Below are 7500 nucleotides of genomic sequence, written 5' to 3'. Positions count from 1 at the left end.
GACAACCAGCCCACACACCGAGGTGTGGTGCCGACCGGGTCCAGTGGGCTCTGGCCTTTGTCGGATGTCTTCTACTCGAGGTGTCCTTGACTTTCTATGATAGACATATTTCTGAAAACTGAGTTTCTGAAATCGTGCCCAAGGTGGCTTGGTTACCCCCTACCAAAATGGGTCACAGCCGTAATAGGCAAAGTCCCGAAGCGCTGGACCCTTCAGCGCTTCAGAGCTTCGCCCCTACTACTGCTCTAAAAGAATTGGTCCTGGTAATCCAAAAAATTTAGGGAAGCGCTGGACCCTTCAGCGCTTCGCTCATATCCCCTACTACGGCTGTAGCATAGGGGGACCGCCAGAAGCGCTGGACCCTTCAGCGCTTCGCTCATATCCCCTACTACGGCTGTAGCATAGGGGGACCGCCAGAAGCGCTGGACCCTTCAGCGCTTCGCTCCTATCCCCTACTACGGCTGTAGCATAGGGGGACCGCCAGAAGCGCTGGACCCTTCAGCGCTTCGCTCCTATCCCCTACTACGGCTGTAGCATAGGGGGACCGCCAGAAGCGCTGGACCCTTCAGCGCTTCGCTCCTATCCCCTACTACGGCTGTAGCATAGGGGGACCGCCAGAAGCGCTGGACCCTTCAGCGCTTCGCTCATATCCCCTACTACGGCTGTAGCATAGGGGAACCGCCAGAAGCGCTGGACCCTTCAGCGCTTCGCTCATATCCCCTACTACGGCTGTAGCATAGGGGGACCGCCAGAAGCGCTGGACCCTTCAGCGCTTCGCTCCTATCCCCTACTACGGCTGTAGCATAGGGGGACCGCCAGAAGCGCTGGACCCTTCAGCGCTTCGCTCATATCCCCTACTACGGCTGTAGCATAGGGGAACCGCCAGAAGCGCTGGACCCTTCAGCGCTTCGTCCCTACTACGGCTGTAACATAGGGGAACCGCCAGAAGCGCTGGACCCTTCAGCGCTTCGCTCATATCCCCTACTACGGCTGTAGCATAGGGGGACCGCCAGAAGCGCTGGACCCTTCAGCGCTTCGCTCATATCCCCTACTACGGCTGTAGCATAGGGGAACCGCCAGAAGCGCTGGACCCTTCAGCGCTTCGTCCCTACTACGGCTGTAACATAGGGGAACCGCCAGAAGCGCTGGACCCTTCAGCGCTTCGCTCATATCCCCTACTACGGCTGTAGCATAGGGGAACCGCCAGAAGCGCTGGACCCTTCAGCGCTTCGCTCCTATCCCCTACTACGGCTGTAGCATAGGGGGACCGCCAGAAGCGCTGGACCCTTCAGCGCTTCGCTCCTATCCCCTACTACGGCTGTAGCATAGGGGAACCGCCAGAAGCGCTGGACCCTTCAGCGCTTCGCTCATATCCCCTACTACGGCTGTAGCATAGGGGAACCGCCAGAAGCGCTGGACCCTTCAGCGCTTCGCTCATATCCCCTACTACGGCTGTAGCATAGGGGAACCGCCAGAAGCGCTGGACCCTTCAGCGCTTCGCTCATATCCCCTACTACGGCTGTAGCATAGGGGGACCGCCAGAAGCGCTGGACCCTTCAGCGCTTCGCTCATATCCCCTACTACGGCTGTAGCATAGGGGAACCGCCAGAAGCGCTGGACCCTTCAGCGCTTCGCTCCTATCCCCTACTACGGCTGTAGCATAGGGGAACCGCCAGAAGCGCTGGACCCTTCAGCGCTTCGCTCCTATCCCCTACTACGGCTGTAGCATAGGGGAACCGCCAGAAGCGCTGGACCCTTCAGCGCTTCGCTCCTATCCCCTACTACGGCTGTAGCATAGGGGAACCGCCAGAAGCGCTGGACCCTTCAGCGCTTCGCTCCTATCCCCTACTACGGCTGTAGCATAGGGGGACCGCCAGAAGCGCTGGACCCTTCAGCGCTTCGCTCATATCCCCTACTACGGCTGTAGCATAGGGGAACCGCCAGAAGCGCTGGACCCTTCAGCGCTTCGTCCCTACTACGGCTGTAACATAGGGGAACCGCCAGAAGCGCTGGACCCTTCAGCGCTTCGCTCATATCCCCTACTACGGCTGTAGCATAGGGGGACCGCCAGAAGCGCTGGACCCTTCAGCGCTTCGCTCATATCCCCTACTACGGCTGTAGCATAGGGGAACCGCCAGAAGCGCTGGACCCTTCAGCGCTTCGTCCCTACTACGGCTGTAACATAGGGGAACCGCCAGAAGCGCTGGACCCTTCAGCGCTTCGCTCATATCCCCTACTACGGCTGTAGCATAGGGGAACCGCCAGAAGCGCTGGACCCTTCAGCGCTTCGCTCCTATCCCCTAGTATACACTGGGTAGTCTGTTCCTATCATTGTGTGCAAGGTGGCTTGGTTACCCCCTACCAAAATGGGTCACAGCCGTAATAGGCGAAGTACAGAAGCGCTGGAACCTTCAGCGCTTCGCCCCTATCACGGCTTTAAAACCCGAGCGAAAAACTCTATGTCCTTAAACGAAATACCCGTTTTGCGCGGTCCATATCTCCGCGAAAACACAACGCACAGCCGGGACACTCATATCTAATTGTAGTCCAAGTCCCCCTCTACAAACACATCCGAGTGGATCCTGGATGCGACCTCCACAGCCGAGGCACGAGTCGGTCAAAGTAGGTCGCAGGGACCATATTACGCGCGCCATATCTACCCGGAAATAGAACGCACAGCGGGGATACTCATGCCCAGTTGTCGAGCTGGAAGTCCTCTAACCACCCATATAAGATGAATAATAAACGGATACACACAGCCGATGCAGCGCGTGTTTGAAAACCGCCGATCGATCTTCATACTCTGACAAAATCACAGCGAAAAATCCTTAAACCAAATACCCGTTTTGCGCGGTCCATATCTCCGCGAAAACACAACGCACAGCCGGGAACCTCATATCTAATTGTAGTCCAAGTCCACTTCTACAAACCTATCCGAGTGGATCCTGGATGCGAGGTCCACAGCCGAGGCACCACGCGGTCAAAGTAGGTCGCAGGGGCCCTATTACGCGCGCCATATCTACCCGGAAATGGAACGCACAGCGGGGATTCTTATTTTGAATACACGGTCCCGACGTCCTCTAACTACCCATATAAGCAGAATAATAAACGGGTATCCACAGCCGAGGCAGCACGTATTTGAAAACCGCCGACCGATCTTCATACTCTGACAAAATCACAGCGATAGCGCCAATACTCTGTTTCCTTAAACCAAATCGCCGTCTTGCGCGGTCCATATCCCCGCGAATACACAACGCACAGCCGGGACACCTATGCCGACGTGTAGCCACCGTCAACCTCTAAAGACATGTGGAGGGTGATCCACAATCGGACACTCACAGCCGAGGCACGACGCGGTCAAAGTAGGTCGCAGGGACCATATTACGCGCGCCATATCTACCCGGAAATAGAACGCACAGCGGGGATACTCATGCCCAGTTGTCAAGCTGGAAGTCCTCTAACCACCCATCTAGACACTCCTATAAACGGATACACACAGCCGATACAGCGCGTATTTGAAAACCGCCGACCGATCTTCATACTCTGACAAAATCAAAGCGAAAGACTTAAACGAAATACCCGTTTTGCGAGGTCCATATCCCCGCGAATACACAACGCACAGCCGGGACACTTATACCCGATCGTAGACCACATCCACCTCTACAAACCTATCCGAGTGGATCATGGATGCGACCTCCACAGCCGAGGCACGGTGTAGTCAAAGTAGGTCGCAGGGACCACATTACGCGCGCCATATCTACCCGGAAATAGAACGCACAGCGGGGATTCTTATACTGAATACACGGCCCCGACGTCCTCTAACCAACTATGTAAACTGAATAATAAACGGATAACCACAGCCGAGGCAGCGCGTGTTTGAAAACAGCCGACCGATCTTCATACTCTGACAAAATCACAGCGAAAGACTTAAACGAAATCGTCGTTTTGCGAGGTGCATATCTCCGCGAATACACAACGCACAGCCGGGACACTTATACCCAGTTGTAGTCCACGTCCCCCTCTACAAAACTATCGGAGTGGATCCTGGATGCGAGGTCCACAGCCGAGGCACGGTGTAGTCAAATTAGGTCGCAGGGACCATATTACGCGCGCCATATCTACCCGGAAATAGAACGCACAGCGGGGATTCTTATACTGAATACACGGCCCCGACGTCCTCTAACCAACTATGTAAGCTGAATAATAAACGGATAACCACAGCCGAGGCAGCGCGTGTTTGAAAACAGCCGACCGATCTTCATACTCTGACAAAATCACAGCGAAAGACTTAAACGAAATCGTCGTTTTGCGAGGTGCATATCTCCGCGAATACACAACGCACAGCCGGGACACTTATACCCAGTTGTAGTCCACGTCCCCCTCTACAAAACTATCGGAGTGGATCCTGGATGCGAGGTCCACAGCCGAGGCACGGTGTAGTCAAAGTAGGTCGCAGGGACCATATTACGCGCGCCATATCTACCCGGAAATAGAACGCACAGCGGGGATTCTTATACTGAATACACGGCCCCGACGTCCTCTAACCAACTATGTAAGCTGAATAATAAACGGATAACCACAGCCGAGGCAGCGCGTGTTTGAAAACAGCCGACCGATCTTCATACTCTGACAAAATCACAGCGAAAGACTTAAACGAAATACCCGTTTTGCGAGGTCCATATCCCCGCGAATACACAACGCACAGCCGGGACACTTATACCCAGTTGTAGTCCACGTCCCCCTCTACAAAACTATCGGAGTGGATCCTGGATGCGAGGTCCACAGCCGAGGCACGGTGTAGTCAAAGTAGGTCGCAGGGACCATATTACGCGCGCCATATCTACCCGGAAATAGAACGCACAGCGGGGATTCTTATACTGAATACACGGCCCCGACGTCCTCTAACCAACTATGTAAGCTGAATAATAAACGGATAACCACAGCCGAGGCAGCGCGTGTTTGAAAACAGCCGACCGATCTTCATACTCTGACAAAATCACAGCGAAAGACTTAAACGAAATACCCGTTTTGCGAGGTCCATATCCCCGCGAATACACAACGCACAGCCGGGACACTTATATCTAACTGTAGTCCAAGTCCCCCTCTACAAATCTATCCTAGTGGATCATGGATGCGAGGTCCACAGCCGAGGCACGATGTAGTCAAAGTAGGTCGCAGGGGCCATATTGCGCGGTCCATATTTACCCGGAAATGGAACGCACAGCGGGGATTCTTATACCGAATCCACGGTCCCGACGTCCTCTAACTACCCATATAAGCAGAATAATAAACGGGTATCCACAGCCGAGGCAGCACGTATTTGAAAACCGCCGACCGATCTTCATACTCTGACAAAAAGCGCCGGGCGATCTTCATACTCTGACAAAATCACAGCCGTTTTTATATCGTTTTGCGAGATGGATATCTCCGCGAATACACAACGCACAGCCGGGATACTCATACCTAATTGTATAATACGTCTACCTCTACAAACCTATCCGAGTGGATCCTGGATGCGAGATCCAGAACCAGGATCCATATCGCGCGGGTAAACGGCGGGAGTAACGAGGACTCTCTTAAGGTAGGGGACGTTACTGGGCTGCGCTGCGAAAGACGAGCGCCAAAACTCTGTTTCCTTAAACGGAAGCGCCGTTTTGCGAGGTGGATATCTCCGCGAAAACACCACGCACAGCCGGGACACTTATACCCAATCGTAGACCACGTCCACCTCTACAAACCTATCCGAGTGGATCCTGGATCCGAGACCCACAGCCGAGGCACCACGCGGTCAAAGTAGGTCGCAGTTGCCGTTTTGCGCGCTCCATCTCTCCGCCAAAACACCACGCACAGCCGGGACACTTATACCCTATTGTAGACCCCGACCTCCTCTAACCACCCATACATGCAGAACAATAAACGGATACCCACAGCCGATGCAGCAAGTAGTTCAAAAGCGCCGGCCGATCTTCGTACTCTGACAAAATCACAGCGAAAGACGAGCGCCAATACTCTGTCTCCTTAAACCAAATCGCCGGTTTGCGCGGTGCATATCCCCGCGAATACACAACGCACAGACTCGGCCCCTACGCCGAATAGTAGACCACGTCCACTTCTAAAGACCTGTGGAGTTTGAGCCACAATCGGACACTCACAGCCGATGCACGACTCGGTCAAAATAGGTCGCAGTAGCCACATTGCGCGGTTCATATCTCCGCCAAAACACAACGCACAGCCGGGATACTTATGCCGAATTGTAGACCCCGACGTCCTCTAACCACCCATCTAGACACTCCTATAAACGGATACCCACAGCCGATGCAGCGCGTAGTTCAAAAGCGTCGGCCGATCTTCGTACTCTGACAAAATCACAGCCAAAGACGAGCGACAATATCGCCGGTCTGCGAGGTCCATATCTCCGCGAAAACACAACGCACAGCCGGGACACTTATACCCGATCGTAGACCACATCCACCTCTACAAACCTATCCGAGTGGATCCTGGATCCGAGACCCACAGCCGAGGCACGATGTACGCAAAGCCGGTCACAGTAGCCGAGCGCCAATACTCTGTTTCCTTGAACAAAATCGCCGGTTTGCGAGGTGCATAGCTCCGCGAATACACAACGCACAGCCGGGACACTTATACCCAATTGTAGACCACATCAACCTCTACAAAACTATCCGAGTGGATCCTGGATGCGAGACCCACAGCCGAGGCACGATGTGGTCAGAATAGGTCGCAGGGGCCACATTGCGCGGTCCATAAACCCGGAAATGGAACGCACAGCGGGGATAATAATACCGAAATGTCGACCCAGACGTACTCTCACAACCCATAAGGCAGACCAATAAACTGACACCGACATAACCAATAAACTGACACCGACAAATGAATAAACGGACACCCACAGCCGATGCAGCACGTATTTCAAAAGCGTTAGCGATATTCGTCTCACAGCGAAAGACGAGCGCCAATACTCTGTTTCCTTGAACCAAATTCCCGGTTTGCGCGGTCCATATCTCCGCGAATACACAACGCAAAGACTCGTCCCCTACGCCGAATAGTAGACCACGTCCACTTCTAAAGACCTGTGGAGGAGGATCCAGGATCGGGCATTCACAGCCGATGCACGACGTGGTCAAAATAGGTCACTGTAGCCATATTGCGCGCTCAATATCTCCGCCAAAACACAACGCACAGTCGGGGTACTTACGCCGAATTGTAGACCTTGACGTCCTCTAACCAGCCATCCATGCACTCCTATAAACGGATAACCACAGCCGATGCAGCAAGTAGTTCAAAAGCGTCGGCCGATCTTCGTACTCTGACAAAATCACAGCGAAAGACGAGCGCCAATACTCTGTCTCCTTAAACCAAATCGCCGGTTTGCGCGGTGCATAGCTCCGCGAATACACATCGCACAGACTCGTCCCCTACGCCGAATAGTAGACCACGTCGACTTCTAAAGACCTATGGAGTTAGATCCACAATCGGACACTC

This window comes from Anarhichas minor, unplaced genomic scaffold, assembly GCF_050575085.1.
Source record: "Anarhichas minor isolate MPS153535 unplaced genomic scaffold, ASM5057508v1 ptg000098l, whole genome shotgun sequence".
NCBI classification, from domain to species: domain Eukaryota; kingdom Metazoa; phylum Chordata; class Actinopteri; order Perciformes; family Anarhichadidae; genus Anarhichas; species Anarhichas minor.
Note: the sequence above shows the minus strand (reverse complement) of the source record.